This window comes from Hemiscyllium ocellatum, chromosome 2 (genome assembly GCF_020745735.1).
Source record: "Hemiscyllium ocellatum isolate sHemOce1 chromosome 2, sHemOce1.pat.X.cur, whole genome shotgun sequence".
Lineage (NCBI taxonomy): Eukaryota > Metazoa > Chordata > Chondrichthyes > Orectolobiformes > Hemiscylliidae > Hemiscyllium > Hemiscyllium ocellatum.
This window is the reverse complement of record NC_083402.1, coordinates 7,230,505-7,248,878: the sequence shown is the minus strand read 5'-3', so window position 1 is coordinate 7,248,878 and position 18,374 is coordinate 7,230,505.

Here is an 18,374-nt window from a genome sequence, read left to right as displayed (position 1 = left end):
TAGAGGACAAAAAGCAATGGATCCATCACTAATCCATGTGGCACACTGTTGGTCACAGGCTTCCAGTTCGAAAAGCACCCCTTCATCATTATCCTCTGTCTCCTATCTTCTAGCTAATTTTGTGTCCAAATAGCTATTTCTCCCTGTGTTCAATGTGAACTAATCTTTTAACCAGTCTATCATGCAGAACATTGTCAAAGCCCTACTGAAGTCCATGTAGACCACACCACTGCTCTGCCTTAATCCATCCTCTTTGCTATTTCTTCAAAATTCTCAATCCAGTTAATGACACATGATTTTCCACCACAAAGCCCTGTTGACTATCCCTAGCCAGTCCTTCCCTTTCCAAATCCATGTAAATCCTGTTTCTCAGAATCCCCTCAAACAATTTGCCCACCACTGATGTCAGGCTCACTGGTCTATCGTTCCCTGGCTTTTTCTTACCAACCTTCTTTAATTATGGGTCTAAAAGTGTGGTGCTGGAAAAGCATAGCAGGTCAGTCAGCATCTGAGGAGCAGGAAAATCAATGTTTCTGGCACAAGCCATTCATCAGTAATGTTACGGAACAGAGCAGGAACAGGGCTGAGAGATAAATAGGAAGGTGGGGGTGGGACTGGAGGAAGGTAACTGGGAAGGTGATAGGTAGATGAAGGTGGGGGGGTAACGGTGATAGGTCAGAGGGGAAGATGGAGTGAATAGGTGGGAAGGAAGATGGACAGGTAGGACAGTTCAAGAGGGTGGTACCGGGTTGGAGGGTTGGATTTGGATGAGGTGGGGAGAGAAGAAATGAGGAAACTGGTGAAATCAAAATTGATGCAATGTGGTTGGAGGGTCCCAAGGCGAAAGATGAGGCATTCTTCCTCCAAGCGCGGGTGGCTTGGATTTGGCAATGGAGGATGCTGACGACTTGCATGTCCTTAGTGGAATGGGAGGGGGAGTTGAAGTGGTTGGCATTGTGGTGGGGTTGTTTGGTCCATGTGTCCCAGAGGTGGTCCCTGAAATGTTCTGCGAGTTGGCATCCTGTCTCCCCAATGTAGAGGAGACCACATTGAGAGCAACGGACTCAGTAGATGAGTGGTTGGATGTGCAGGAAAATCTCTGCTAGATGTGTAAGATGCTTTGGGGCCTTGGATGGGGGTGAGGGGGGAGAGCTGAATGCAGGTTTTATACCTCTTGCGGTGGCAAGGGAAGGTGCTGGAGTAGAGGGTGGGTTGGTGGGGACCATGGATCTAACGAGGGAGTCATGGAGGGTGTGGTCTCTGCAGAATGCTGATAGGGGTGGGGAGGGAAATATATCTCTGGTGGTGGGGTCTGATTGTAGGTGGTGAAAATGGTGGAGGATAATGTGTTGTATCTGGAGAATGGTGGGTGGAAAGTGAGGACAAGGGGGGTTCTATCCTTGTTGCGATTGGAGGGATGGGGTTCAAGGGTGGAGGTACGAGAAGTGGAGGAGATGTCCTGAAGGGCATTGTTGACCATGTGGGAGGGGAAATTGCAGTCCCTGAAATAGGAGGTCATCTGAGATGTCCTGGAGTTGAACTTCTCCTCCTGGGAGCAGACAATAACACCACATTAGCCAACATCCAGTCTTCTGGCACCTTACTTATACAGATGTCTCAGCAAGGGGCCTAGCAGTCACTTCCTTAGCGTTTCACACAGTTCTAGGGTACACTGATCAGGTTCTGGAAATTTGTCCACCTTTATTCATTTTAAAATGTCCAACACCTCTTCCTCTGTAAGATGGGCACTTTTCGATATATTACTTTTCATTTCCCCAAGCTCTCTAGCTTCCATATCCTTCTCCACAGGAAACACTGATGAAAAATATTCATTTAGTATCTCACCCATCTCCTGTGAGTCCACATTTAGGTGACCTTGCTGATCTTTAAGAGGCCCTGTTCCCTGCATGGTTATTTTTTTGTCCTTAATGTATTTGTTGAAACTCTTTGGATTATCCTCAGTGCTGTTCGCCAAAGCAACCTCCTTTACCCTTTTTGCTCTCCTGATTTCCCTCTTAACCATACACCGACTATCCTTTCTTCGTCCAGGGGTTCATTCATTCCCTGCTGTCTACACCTGAAATATGCTTCCCTCTTTTTCTTGGCCAGACCCTCAATTTCTGTAGTTCTTCAGCATTCTTTCCATTTATCTGCCATGTACTTCATTCTAACAAGGATGTACTATTCCTGGACTCTTGCATCTTTTTCCTACTGAACATGGATTTTTTTGTCTACCTTAACTAGATCTGTTATAATCTTGTACAGCTCTATCAAAATGAATCTCAACTTGTTTTCTTCAATAGCATGTCGCTAAATCAATTCTTTCGCTGCATTTTCATGGTCTGTGAATCATTCAGTCAACCTGTGCTCCACACACTCCAGGGCTTTCATATCCTTCCTGACTGGAACTGTAGTGACCAGATTGAATGCTTGTCTGTGACCTAACTAAAGCTTTATCATAGGTCAGTATCTTTTCCATGAGATCATTCTCATTAACACTATTAACGAAGCCCAAGAACTCATATATCATACTCTCTCATTATGTCTTGTCACTTATAAAGACTTCATCGTCTGTTCTCTTTATCCCTGCATGCTCTTTACATCTGTGTCATTCAAATGTATATTCCCTCACTGCGTCACTTCTCTCAAAATGCATCAACTCACTGTGTATTCTAAAGAAGAGCTGTATTCAACTCACATTCAAGCACATTGAATGCTTAGCAGCATGGTGTAAAGACAATAATCTCTGCATCAACATCAGGAAAATGATGGAGATGGTCATTGATTTGAGGGAGCAGAGTGGAGGACGTGCTCTGTGCTGCTGTGGATATGGTTGAGAGCATCAGATTCCTGGGAATAATGATCATCAACAGTCTGTTCTTGTTCACCTACATTAACACAGCAGTCAAGAAAGCACAACCGTGTCTCTAACTCTTCAGGAGGCTAACAAAATTTGGGATGTCCAGAAGGACTCTTAACAATTTTTTATTAATGCACCATAGAAAACATCCTATTTGGATGCATCATAGAGTGCTTTGGCAACTGGTCTGTCCAAGACCACACAAAAATAAATTTGTGAACACAGCCCAGTCCATCACAGAAACCAGCTTTCTATCCATTGACTCCATCTATACTTCCTGCTGCTTTGCGAAAGCAACCAACATAATCAAAGACCCCTCCCATTCCGGGTTAAACTCTCTTCTATCAGGCAGAAGACATAAAACTTTGAATACAAAAGTAAGATGGCATTTGAGTAGGGCATCTGAGCCTGGGGCTCATCTGCTCCACCCTCTTTTCTTTTCATTTCTCTTTTTTATCTTTTCTGTCATATTTTTTCACCTTTATTTGATTTTACTTACCTCTTGATGAACCGTTTGGTTGTGATGACAGCATCAACCATGACGACTAAGGCCAACAATATGGACTCATGGCAGCGATGTGGAAGGCAAGTTCAGGTTCCCAGTGACTTCTGCTTTTCATGGCACCGTAGCACTGCCTCAACATCAAATTCACCTTCCCTTCTTTTGGCAGCTTCAGGTGAGGTAAGATGTTCTGGAGGCTGCTGCGAGCGGAGCATGCGGTGTGAATCCGGCCGTTCCTTGTACCAATGTTCTGGTGAGTCCTCCGACTAGGCTGCTTCAGCAGCAGCTGAAGGTGAGATGGGTCCAGGCTTGAAATCCCAATAGCCTGGGCTTTCTTGAGGCTTCTGCAGCATCTTCACAACAGTATGTTTGATCTGGTCCAAACTGAGTTTCCTTTCTGCAGCTTCAGTGATTGTTTTTGTTGGTGTCAGTCTGGGTCTGCTATGTGGCTGCTTCTGTCTGTCTGTGACTCCATTCAGTGTTTTTTTCTGCATCATGGTGGATCCAGCCTGGGATTCCAATGGGCAGGTTGGGTCCTTGAGCCCAGAGCCATGGAATACAGTAAGTGGACTTTGTCTTAAATTTTCATTGTTTTTCTTTCGTTACATGGAATGACTATTATGCTGAATGTTTATATCTTAAGCCCTTTCGGCCCTATGTCTGTATCAATCATGATATTGTTCTGAACTGATCTTATCTGCCTGTACATGGTCCTTATCCTTATATTTCCTGCATGTTCATGTGTCTGTCCAAATGTCTCTTAAATATTGTGATTGTTTCTACTTCTATCACCTCCCCTGGCAGTGTGTTTTTGACATCTGCTAACATCTGCATAAAAAAAAACTTTCTTTGCACAACTCCTTTAAACTTTCCCATTATCACCACAAACCTATGGCTTCCAGCATTTATCATTTCCACCCTTGGAAAAAGACTCAGGTTATCCAACCTACTCATGCCTCTCATAAATTGAAACACTTCTATCAAGTCGACCCCTTAGTCTCTGATGGTCCAGTGAAAACAATCTAAGTTTGTTCAATCTCTCCTTATAGCTAATCAACTCCAATCCTGTCAAAATCATAGTGAACCACTTTTTCAACTTACCCAAAGCCTACGCATCCTTCCTATAGAGTGGTGATCAACTGCAACCAATACTCCAAATATGACCAAGCATGACTTGTCAACTTTTATACTCAATACCCAGACCAGTGAGGGAAAGCATGCCATATTATTCCTTTCCCACTTAATCAATTTGTTTTTCTACTTTCAGCGAGGTATAGATTTGCACCCCAAGACCTCTCTGTATATCAAGGCTCCCTAGTGTTCTTTCATTTACTGTATAGATTCCTCTTCCATTCAACCTCCCTAAATGCATCATCTCACACTTGTCTGGATTAAACTCCATAAGATCATAAGACCATAATATCATAGGAGCAGAAATTGGCCCATCGAGTTTTTTCCACCATTCGATCATGGCGGATAGGATTTTCAACCCCATGTTCCCCCTTTCTCCCTGTAACCTTTGATCCCCATGGCAATCAAGCATTTATCTATCTCTGTCTTAAATATACTCAATGACTTGGTCTCCACAGCCCTCTGTGGCAATGTATTCCACTGATTCAATGCTATCTGGCTGAAGAGGTTTCTCCTTATTTCTGTTCTAAAGGGTCTTCCCTTTACTCTAAGGTTTAGACCTTGTCTCTCCTGCCAATGGAAATATCTTCCCAATGCCTACGGTGTCCAGGCCTTTTGGTATTCTGTAAGTTTCAATCAGATCCCTCCTCATCCTCCTAAACTCCATCGAGTATAGTCCCAGAGTCCTCAAAATTTCATCATATGTTAAGCCTTTAATTTCTGGGATCATTCTTGTAAACCTTCTCTGGCCTTCCACCAGGGCCAATGCATCTTTCCTGAGGTATGGGGCCCAAAATTGCTCACAATACTCTAAATGTGGCCTTATAAAGCCTCAGAAGTACATCCCTACTTTTATATCCTAGTCCTCTTGAGATGAATTGTGTTGGCCTTCCTAAATATCAACTCAACCTGCAAATTTACCTGAAGAGAATCCTGAAGTAGACTCTCAAGCCTCTTTGTACTCCAGATCTCTGAACTTTCTTCCCATTTAGAAAATAATGCATGCCTCCATTCTTCCTACCAAAGTGCATGACCACACACTTTCTCACATTTTATTTCACTTTGCCACTTCTTAGCCCACTCTCCTAACCTGTCTAAATCTTTCTGCAGCATCCTTGACTCCTCAATATTACCTGTCCTTCCACCTACCTTTGTATCATCTGCAAACTTAGTCAGAACACCTTCAGTTCTTTGATCCTGATCATTAACGCATAAATTGAAAAGTTGTGATCCCAACATTGAGCCTTTCAGAACACCACTAGCCACTGGGTTTCATCCTGAGAAGGACCCTTTTATCTCCACTCTCTGCTTTCTGCCAAACAGCCAATCTTCTATCCATGCTAGTACCTTGCCTCTAACACCATGGGCCCTTATCTTATTCAGCAACCTCCTGTGCTGCACCTTATCAAAGGCCTTTTGGAAATCCAGGTATATAACATTCATTGGCTCTATTTGATCTAACCTGCTCATTACCTCCTCAAAAAATTCCAACAGATTTGTCAATCGTGACCTCCCCTTGATGAAACTATGCTGACTTTGCTCTATTTTACCATGCACCTCCAGTATTCAGAAATCTCAAAATCTTACCAACAACTGAGATTAGGCTAATCAGCCTCTAATTTTCTGTCTTTCGTCTTACTCCCTTCATAAGCAAGGGGGCTTAGATTAGTGATTTTGCAGTCCTCTGGGACCGTCCCGGACTCCAGTGAATTCAGAATGCTCACTAGTACAGGCTCCACTATCTCTTCAGCTATGCAATTTCTTTTCATAACTTTCCAGGTGATATATGTTCTGCTGTATCCTTTGGCAACCTTCCTCATTATCCACAACTCCACCAATTTTTCATTTGCAAACTTACTAATCAAACCACCTAACTTCAGAAGTCCGAGATCGAAGTCTCAGCTCTATCCTGTGCAATTGGACCCTGAGCTTCCTGACCCACAGACTGCACATCCTTCAGAATAACCATCAAAACTGGTGGCTCCCCCCGTCTCCGCACCCCCCCCCCCCCACCACCACCACCACAGTAATGCGTTTTCAACCCCCTACTGCACACCCAAGACTATGTAGCGAAATTCTGAACAAGCACCATCTACACGTTTGCTGATGACATCATCGTGATAGGATGAATATCAAACAACAATGAGTCAGAACACAGAAAGGAGACTGAGGGCTTAGTGTCATGGTGTAATAACAACCACCTCTCTCTCAATGATCATTCACTTCAAGAGGAAAGGAGGATGATTTGGGAAAGCAAATCTTAGCAGGACTTATACACTTAATGGGAAGTTCCTAGGGAGTGTTGCTGAACAAAGAGACCTAGGAGTGCAGGTTCATAGCTCCTTGAAAGTGGAGTCACAGGTAGATAGGATAGTGAAGAAGGCATTTTGTATGCTTTCCTTTATTGGTCAGAATATTGAGTACAGGAGCTGGGAGGTCATGTTCAGCTGTGCAGGATATTGGTTAGGCCACTGTTGGAATATTGTGTGCAATCCTGGTTTCCTTCCTATCGGAAAGATGTTGTGAAACTTGAAAGGGTTCAGAAAAGATTTACGGGGATGTTGCCAGGGTTGGAGGATTTGAGCTATAGGGAGAGGCTGAACAGGCTGGGGCTGTTTTCCCTGGAGCTTTGAAGGCTGAGGGGTGACCTTATCAAGGTTTACAAAATTATGAGGGGCATGGATAGGATAAATAGACAAAGTTTTTTTTCCCTGTGATCAGGGAGTCCAGAACTAGAGGCATAGGTTTAGGGTGAGAGGGGAAAGATATAAAAGAGACCTATGGAGCAATGTTTTCATGCAGAGGGTGGTACGTGTATGGAATGAGCTGCCAGAGGATGTGGTGGAGGCTGGTACAATTGCAACATTTAAGAGGCATTTGGATGGGTATATGAATAGGAAGAGTTTGGAGGGATATGGGCTGGGCACTGGCAGGTGAGACTAGATTGGGTTGGGATATCTGGTCGGCATGAACAGGTTGGACTGAAGGGTCTGTTTCCATGCTGTACATCTCTCTGACTCTATATCAATGGATCAGGGGTTGACAGCATCAAGTACCTGGGAGTGATGATAACTGACAACCTGTCCTGGACTTCCCATGCAGATGCACCTGTCAGGAAGTCACAACAATGTCTGGTCTTCCTCAGGCAGCTTAGGGAATTCAGAATGTTCATAAGGACCCTCATCAATTTTTACAGACACACTACAGAAAGCCTACTATCCAGGTGCTTAACATCCTGGTACGGCAACTGCTCTGCCAAGGACCGTAACAGACTACAAAAGATTGTGTGCATAGCCCGGACCCTCACGGAAGTCAATTCTCATTTTTATTTATACTTCTCATTGCTGTAGAAAAGCTGCAAACAACATCAAAGATTCTCCCACCCAGATAATGCTATTGTAGAACCTCTTCCATCAGGCAGAAAGTACAGAAGCTTGAACACACACCAACAGGTTCAAGAACAGCTTATTAGACTGATGAATTGACTCTCTAATTATATTGTTGATCTTGCTGATGTTGATTTTACTTTGTGCACCTCCTGTGCAGTGTAGCCTGTATGCCTTGCTCTGTCTAAGCACCCTATGAACCTATATGTCCTTGTTTGTGATGATCTGCCTGCACTACTCGCAAAACAATGCTTTTCATTGTACTTAGGTACATGTGACTACAATAAATAAAATCTAATTAGATCTACATTTTCATCCAAATCATTTATATTCTACAAACAACAGAGATCCTAACTTTGACATTGTGGAACACCGCTGGTCACAGACCTCCAATCAGAAAAATTCCCTTCCACAAATGTCCTTTGTCTTCAATGGCCAAGGCAATTTTGTACCCAGCTTACCAACTTGCTGTAGATCCTTTGTAACTTAATCTTCTCAACCAGCCTACCATGAGGGACCTCGTCAAATGTTTCAGTAAAGTCCATGTAGACACCTGAGTTGTTTTCTTGCACTTCCAGTTTTTAGGATCATCTGATGCATAAGCTACAATTTAAAAGATGGGACAATTTATTTAAATTTTTCCTGATATCAGTTGGATCTGACAGGGCCGATAGAGAGAAATGACTATAATGCAGACAACAGACAAAGGATCATAAATCAACTGTGCTGAGGACACTCGGTAGGTTGGGCATTTTTTGTGGAAACAGACACTAGGTTAACGTTTCAGGTCTGACAGCAAGTGAAAATGAGGAAATGAGCAAAGTGGAATATCTCTGACAAGAAATGAAATGACGATAGGTTTGATGGTGCAGATTGAAGAGCGTGGTAATGGGACAAGTAAATATATGATTGATGTGTTGGGGAAAATTGTTCACTGTTTTCTATCAGGCTCTGAGGGAGATTGTTCACTTTTTTATATTGGGTTCTGGGATATAAAATTCACTATTTTATATCAGGCTTATGGAATAATGTTCACTGTGGAGTCTGCCGTAGAGACCAGAATCTTGTGTCAGTCCAGAGCAGGAAGTATGTCCCTTCCCTGAAGGACATTACTGAACCAGTTGTGTTTTGATTACATTCTAGCTGTTTACATTGTCATATTTGCATCTTACCAATCCCACATTTACCAGATTCATTTAGTTTAATTTTCACAACCCATCTTTGATTTCAAGACTTGTAATTCATTCTTTCCAGTTGACAATGGTTTTAAAGGAAATTTGAGCATTTGCAATTGAAAGACCAAAATAAAATACTCTAAGTTCTGACAGAGATATTTGATTCATCAGGATGTGCACCTGATCAGTTGTTGATCACAGAACCAACATTAACGTTGACACTGAGAAATCATGGAAATGGAAGGAATTAGATATCCATATTAGTTAGAAATTCATCAAAGCAGACACATGGAAGAAAACTCCCCTGCACTGCTTCACCAGTTCATCTCCCCTGTGGAGACTCCAGAAAGTTCACACTGGGAGAGACCTTTTAAATTTCAGAATGTAGACAATGCTATAAGAGTTCTGGAAAACTGATGTCCCATCAATGTCTTCACTGATGAGAGAACATTCAAGTGCTGTTATTCTGGAACTGGGTTCAGGTGATCATCCCAACTGAGTGTACATCAGTGAGTTTACATTGGGGAAAGGCCATTCACTCACACAGTGTGTGGCAAGGAATTCACTCAACCATTCCAGCTGCTGAAATACCATTGAGTTTACTGTGATGAGACACCTTTTGTAAGGTCAGACTGGGGGAAATGTTTTAAAAGTTGCCAAGGACTAAAGTCTAATCAATGTGCTTGCTCTGAAGGGCGACTCTTGAAATGCTCAGATTGTGGAAAATATGATAAACTTTCTCAATATTATTAATACATAAACATGTTCACACTGGGAAGAGATTGCTCTGGTATTCTCAGTCTGGGACAATGTTCAGGTAATCACCTCACCTCACTGCACACCAAGAAGTTCACACTGGGAGGAAACCATTTACTTGCTCAGATTGTGGGACTTTATCCAACCTGCTGACACACCAGTGAGTTCACTCTGATGTGAGATCTTTTAAGTGTTCAGACTAGTGGTAATGCATCAAATGTTGTAGAGAACTGATTTCCCATCAATTTGTTCACTATGATGAGACCTTGAAACACTATTGAGTTCACAGGTAACTACAATGAGTGATTTTTTTTGTCTTTTGGGGGAGTGAATTTCTTTGCATTGGAATCTGTTTCTGATGTAGTGCCTCTGCTACATCCCTCCTTCCCACTAGCCCATTAGTTCAAACCCTTTCTCAGGGAAAGGCAATTACGATGCGATTAGGCAAGATTTAAGAAGCATAGGATGGGGAAGGAAACTGCAGGGGATAGGCACATTAGAAAAGTGGAGCTTATTCAAGGAAAAGCTTCTGTGTGTCCTAGATAAGTATGTACCTGTCATGCAGGGAGGAAGCTGTAGAGCGCAGGAGCCATGGTTTACGAAGGAAGTGGAATCTCTGATCAAGAGGAAGAAGAAGGCTTATGTTAGGATGAGATATGAAGACTCAGTTAGGGCGCTTGAGGGGTACAAGGTAGCCAGGAAAGACCTAAAGAGGGAGCTCAGAAGAGCCAGGAGGAGACATGAGAAGTTGTTGGCGGATAAGATCAGGGTAAACCCTAAGGGTTTCTAGAGGTACTTAAGGAATAAAAGAGCGACGAGAACAAGATTAGGGCCAATCAAGGATAGTAGTGGGAAGTTGTGTATGCAGTCGGAGGAGATGAGGAAGCATTAAATGAATATGTTTTGACAGTATTCACTCTAGAAAACAACAATGTTATCAAGGAGAATACTGAGATACAGGCTACTAGACCAGGTGTGATTGAGGTTCACAAGGAAGAGATATTAGAAATCCTGCAGAGTGTGAAAATAGATAAGTTCCCTGGGCCAGATGGGGGTTATCCTAGGATCCTCTGGGAAGTCAGGGAGGAGATTGCCGAGCCTTTGGCATTGATCTTTAAAGCGTCATTGTCTAGAGGAATAGTGCCAGAAGACTGGAGGATAGCAAACTTTGTTCCCCTGTTTAAGAAGGGGAGTAGACAATCCTGGTAATTATACACCAGTGATCCTTCCTTCAGTTGTTGATAAAGTGTTGGAAAAAGTTATAAGAGATAGGATTTATAATCATCTAGAAAAGAATAATTTGATTAGGGATAGTTAGCACGGTTTTGTGAAGGGTCGATTGTGCCTCACAAACCTTCTTGAGTTCTTTGAGAAGGTGACTAAACAGGTAGATGAGAGTAAACTGGTTGATGTGGTGTATATGGATTTCAGCAAGGTGTTCGATAAGGTTCCCCACAGTAGGCTATTGTACAAAATGCGGAGGAATAGGATTGTGGGAGATATAGCAGTTTGGATCAGTAATGGGCTTGCTGAAAGAAGACAGAGGGTGGTGGTTGATTAGAAATGTTCATCCTGGAGTCCAGTTACCAATGGTGTACAGCAAGGGTCGGTGTTGGGTTCGCTTCTGTTCATCATTTTTATAAACGACCTGGACGAGGGTGTAGAAGGGTGTGTTCGTAAATTTGCAAACTCGGTGGAGTTGTGGATAGTGACAAAGGGTGTTGTAGGTTACAGAGAGACAAAGTTAAGCTGCAGAGCTGGGCTGAGAGGTGGCAAATGGAGTTTAATGTGGACAAGTGTGAGGTGATTCACTTTGGGCGGAGTAACCGGAAGGCAAAATACTGGGCTAATGATAAGAATCTTGGTAGTGTAGACGAGCAGAGAGATCTCGATGTCCAGGTACACATATCCTTGAAAGTTGCCACCCAGGTTGACAGGGTTGTTAAGAAGGCATACAGTGTTTTAGCTTTTATTAATAGAGGGATTGAGTTCCACAGATCCATGAGATTATGCTACAGCTGTCAAAAACTCTGGTGCAGTCGCACTTGGAGTATTGTGTACAGTTCTGGTCACCACATTATAAGAAGGATGTGGAAGCTTTGGAAAGGGTGCAGAGGACATTTACTTGGATGTTGCCTGATATGGAGTGAAGGTCTTATGAGGAAAGGCTGAAGGACTTGAGGCTGTTTTTGTTAGAGAGAAGAAGGTTGAGAGGTGACTTAATAGAGACATATAAGATAATCAGAGGATTAGATAGGGTGGACATGGATAGCCTTTTTCCAAGAATGGTGATGGCAAGCACGAGTGAGCATAGCTTAAATTGAGGGGTGAAAGATATAGGACAGATGTCAGAGGTAGTTTCTTTACTCAGAGAGTAAAGGGTATGGAATGCTTTGCCTGCAATGGTAGTAGGTTCGCCAACTTTAAGTACATTTAAGTCGTCATTGGACAAGCATAGGGACGTACATGGAATATTGTAGGTTAAATGAGCTTCAGATTGGTATGACAGGTCGACGCAACATTGAGGGCCAAAGGGCCTGTACTGGGCTGTAATATTCTATGTTCTACATGTTCCTCCTTGTCTTAATCTTGAAATTACATGCTTCTTCAGCTTTCGCTCCCAATTCTCATCAGTCCTATCAGTGATCATGTTGACTAATTCTCACTTAACTGCAGGCCACCCAAGTCCCCAATATTAGTTGATAATGTGAATCATATTTTCTCTCTCTCTCTTATTTCTCCTTTTTCTTAACATCCACCATCAGCACACATCCTGAGAGAAACTATCTCTGACCCCAGCAACATTCAAAGTCCTGCACCATCTCTACCCTCTCTTTCCTCTCCAAAGTTCTTGCACTTGGTTTCCCTCAGTGTTCCATCCTTGGCCTTTCCAACATCTAATCTACATATTGCCACTGAGTGACACCATCTAAATAAGCCGTATTGGTCTTCACATATTCACTGATAACACCCAGCTCTACCTCATCACCGTACCTTTGCATTCCTTCGTCAATAAATTGTCATATCCACATTTCCACGCAATAATTAGTATCAGAAAGTTCAAACTCCAAAATGTTCTCTGTTTCCACCTCACCCCAGCTCATCTTCTGCTAAAAACTCATCCATGACCATGTTTCTTTCAACTTTTGATCCAATATATTTTTGGTCCTGCTCACCTCTGTAATCATGTGGTCATCCACAACTCAGTTGCTTGTGTGTCGCACTAAGTTTCCTTCATCCATCACTCTGGTCTTCACTGACAGACCTTGGCTTTTGGGCAAGTGATGCCTCAGATTTAAAACTAGCGTTTTTGTTAGTAACTCTCAAAAAAAAATAGAAGTTGCTGGCAGCATCTGTGCAGAGAAATCAGAGTTAACATTTCGGGTCCGGTGACGTTTTCTTGCTATTAACTCTTTTGGTGGCCCTGCGCATCCCTACATTTATCACCTACAATCATACCATTTTCCATGACCTGAGCCCCTCATTCTGGCCTTTTTAGCCTCCCAGATTTTACTTACCGCATTGTGGCATCCATGCCTTGGTGTGAAGCTCTCAAATTCCTTTGCCAAACGCCTCCACCTCGCTCTTATGTTTGTCACCCTCTCTGATTGGATGTTTAACATTTCTTGAGGAAACATGTAATGTGAATCCAAGCTGCGAATGTCATGACACGGGTTAACGCACAGCAAGATTCCACATACAATAATCTAAATTTGGACTGTTAAATAGTTCTTTTGGTGGCTAGTTTTAGAACGAACGTTGATCGCTCTGCATCAGGAGAACTCCCCTGTGGGCAATGTGTGGAGTTTTTGTGGTCGTCTGAGCTCAGGGTGGTGTATGGGGGGGCGGGGTGGTGGAGCGGGCTTTCAGTTCAATGGAGAGACTAGAGAAGCTGGGATTGTTCTCCTCAGAGCAGAGAGGGGTTGAACTGTTTTGAGGATTATTTTTTTCTACCCAGGGAGAAATGGTTTGGATGGCTGTTGCCCACAGAGGTAGGTTTTTAAAGAATGGAGAGAAAATCCCAGGTGAAGATGAGGAGATGATTCGATTCCGTCGGTTCCCTGGATTTGCAATACACTGGCTTCCCAATGAGGCAGACTCTTAAAAACAGAAAGACCGACTGATTCTGTAAATCAGAATCAAAAAGCTGCTGGACAAGGCCAGCAGGTTCTGCTGGGCATCGGTGTGAAGAGGACTCAGTTAACATTTTGGATCTGATGACCTTTCCTCAAAATTTCCAAAATTCGATCTGTCATTAGACTGTGACCCCTGGTTCTGTTCTCTCTGGTCATTGGGAGCGTCTCCCCTGCATTTATCCTGTCGAATCCTGTTAAAATTTTAAAGAATTCAGACCATAAGAAACAGGAGTAGGTATACGCTGTTCGGACCCTGGAGCATGCTCCACGTTTCTATTTTAATTTGAGACAGTCACTGAACCTTATGAGAAAGCTGCAGGCTCAGCCCCGCCCCTCATTCACTCCCATTGGTTGCACTGATTGATTTCTGCGCTGCATGAAGAGCTTATGCTCGAAACGTCGAATTCTCTATTCCTGAGATGCTGCCTGGCCTGCTGTGCTTTGACCAGCAACACATTTGCAGAAGAGCAATGCTCCCAGTCGGGTTGGAGCATGCGCTGATCACCCGCGAACCTGCGACTGCAGATAGAATGGATTCCTTCTCAAATGGCATTATGGGTAATGCGGTAGCCATAACACAGCTGCACTTAGGTATCCGCGTCTGAATCAGGAAATGGATGGAGAGAGAAACCGCAGATTGAGAAAGGATGGAAAATGCTGCGCTCTGCATGTATGCAGCTGTTCGCCAAATTTGGCAACTAATCTCTTTCAATTAGTCTATGCCAACATACTTTTTGTTCTGAAACAAAAAGAGTGTGCTGGAGAAACACAGCATCAGGAAAGAGAAAACAAAATCCAGGGACCTTTCCTCAGAACTGAGTTATTTCAATTTCGATGAGCTTTGTTCTGCTCTAGTTCGTATTTTGAGCAGAATCTGTTTTGGCAGAGTGTCCAACTCAGCCCGCCCTGATCGTTTTGAATGACGTTTTCTGTCCCACTATGTTGCCTGCCAGTGTGGTTACAGATCTCTCTGTTTGGATTTCCGACCTTCAATAAGATTACAACTGATCATCCAACTCAGGAATATTCTCACAGTTTCTCCTCAAACTCTTTGATCCCTTTAGAACAAACACGGTATCCAAGTTTTTCTTGAAAACATTCAGTGTTGTGGCTCTCCTGTTGTTGTTTATTGTGGCAGAGAATTGCACAGTATCATGTTTCTCTGGGTGATGAACCGAAAACCCTCTCTGTCCTTAGACTGTGACCCTGGTTCTGCATTCTCTGGTCAGTGGGAGCACCTCCCTGTATTTATCCTGTCAAATCCTGTAAAAAAATTGAAAGGATTCAGACCATAAGAAACAGGAGCAAGTTTAGGCTGTTCGGACCCTCGAGCGTGCTCCACAATTCAATCAGATCTGATCTGACATTCCTTACGTCCACTTTCCTACCCTTTCTCCAGTTTCCTCGACTCCCAACTAATCAATGATTTTGTTTCAGGCTCCCTAATGACAGGAAACATCCTCTCAGCATTTACCCTGCCAAGCCCTACATGTTTCAATGGGATCACCTCTTATTCTTCAGAGACCCAATGTGTTTAACTTTGCTCAAAAAACAACCCCTCCAAATCGGGATCATTCTTGTGAACCTTCTCTGAACTGCCTCCAATGTAATTATATTTTTCCTTACATAAGAGGATCAAAACTGCTTAAAGTACTCCAGATGTAGTCTCAACAGCAATTTGGACAGTTCTCAGAATCATAGAAACCCTACAGTGCAGAAGCCAGTCATTCAGCCTATGGAATCTATGCCAACACTCCAAACAGCATTCCAGAACTTACACCCTTTTACCATAACCCCACATTTACCATGGCTAGTCCACCTAAACAGCGCAAATTTAGACTGTGGGAGGAAGCCACAGCACTTGCAAGAAACTCATGCAGACACAGGAAGAACATGCAAACTCCACACAGACACTCACACGAGGCTGGAGTTGAACCCAGGTTCTTGATACTGTGGTACAGCAGTGCTAAACACCGAGCCACTGTACCATTACAGTGAAAATTCTGAAACTTTATACGCTAACCCCTTGAAATCATGACGGGCATAGATAAGGTGAAGAGCAAAGTTATTTTCCCTTGAGTGGGGGAGTTCAAAACTGGGGACACATCTAAAGGTGAAAGCAGAAAGATTTAAAATAGACCTGAAGAACAACTTTTTCACAGACGATAGTTCGTTTCTGGAATAAAATGTCAGAGAAAGTGAGAGATGTAGGTGCAGTTACAACATTTAAAAGATGTTTGGACAGGTACATGAATAGGCAATAGTGAGGACTGCAGATGTTGGAGAAGTCAGAGTCAATAAATTGTAGCACTGGAAAAAGCACAGCAGGTCAGACAGCATCTGAGGAGCAAGAGAGCTGATGTTTTGGGCATAACCTTTCATCATGACCTAACTGGACTAGTCCTGACTGGACTAACCCAGTCCTTATGAGGAGTTATGCTCAAAATGTCGACTGTCTTGATCCTCAAATACTGCCCGATCTGCTGTGCCTTTTTCAGTCCCACAGGTTCATGAACAGAAAAGGTTTGGAGGGATATGGGCCAAACGTAGGCAAGTGGGATGAATTTATTTTGGGAAAATTGGTTACCATGGCTGATTGGATTGAAGGGTCTGTTTCATGCTGTATGACTCTATGAAGTCTGTTCGGTTATTCAACAAGATGACAGCTGATCTGATAAACCTCAACGTCATTTTCTTGCCTTTTCCCCATAACCCTTAAAAAGGGCAAAGGATGGTGATTGGAAAGCATGAATTGGCACAGATGCCATAAGGGATGACAGGGATGTGTGGGAAGGGACAGGGTCATTAATTCACACGAACAGCTATAAGAAGCAATGGAGATGAGTTGCCAGCAAGTTGCTGTTGAGGATGTAAAAGGCCATGGAAACTGTGGGAAGGTGTGAGGGGTCACAAACAGTATATGAGGAACGATTGGGGGTTGACAGAGGACATGGGTTAGTGTGAGATGGCTAAGCACTTTAAGGAAACCGTAAAGTTGAACTTTTCATTTTATTTCTTCATTTTCTACTTATAATAAAATAAGAATCATAAAGTTAAACTTTTAACTATATTCCTTTATTTTTCTACCATATATTAAAAAGGAATGTAATGTTGAAATTTATTTTTTTATTTTTCCACTTTATACCTGAGATTTTGTACCTGGGTACCTTTGCACGTAAGATGGTTCTGGGAATGATCACTTTGCACACTTTTCACTGCACTTAAGGACACATGACAATAAAATCTAATTCTAATTCTAATACAGTCGGAAGGTGTATTGCACATAAATTATAATCCAACAGGTTTATGAGAAATCACAAGGCTTTGGAGCACTGCCTCTTCATCAATTGAAGTGAGATAGAAGCACTCTGGCACAATATTTACAATCAGAGATATCAAAAGATCAAACAAATAGTGTGAGTGGAGCAACAACCTTCTCAACAGACAGAACAGAATATGAATTTCATTGTCCAGTACTTTCCAGAGTGGAGAAACTATGCCCTTTTTTTTGTAGCCTTCAACATCTTATCAATGATGATGAACATCTTTCCAAGATCATCTCTATGCCTCCTTTTCTCGCCTTCAAACAACCACCGAACCTTAAACAGACCATCATTCGCAACAAACTACCCAGCCTTCAGGCCAACATCAACCACAACGTCACACACCCCTGCCGCGGCACACTCTGCAAGACATGTCAGATCATCAACATGGATCCTATCATCACATGTGGGGACACCACTCAGCACCTACATGGCAGATACTCATGCGACTCAGCTAATGTTGCCTACCTCATATGCTGCAGGCAAGGATGCCCCAAGGCATGGTATATTGGCAAGACCATGCAAACGTTACAACAATGGATGAATGGACATCTCACAACAATCACTATAGAGAAATGTTCCCTCCAATTCGGGGAACACCGTCAGTCAAAGAACATTCAGTCTTTGATCTTTGGATAAGCATCCCCCAAGGTGGCCTTCGAGATACACAATAATACAGAATCACCAAGCAGAAACTGAAAGCTAAGTTCTATACCTATGATCTTGGGTTCATGTCGTGCTATGTGTGATCCCACGGCACTGTTCTGTATCTGTAAAATTTCCCTTACTGTCCTGTTTTGATACCATCACCTTACTAACTTGTCATCATCTCTCTTTCTTAATTAGTTTGTAAAGTTTTGGAATACTTGTTACTTTGGTTAGACCTGTGATTCTTATATCTATAATGCTTTTTCAGACTTGGTTTGTCTCCAGCACCACCTTATTTATAATTTGTTGTAATTATCTCTCTGCATCAATTAATCAGATTGTAGATCATCCCTTCACTTGTTATTCAATTGTTGGCACTTTATTTGCACCACCTGACACTCGTGATCACCTCTAGACCTAATATTTAACCTGCCAACACTCCACTCATATTATGTAT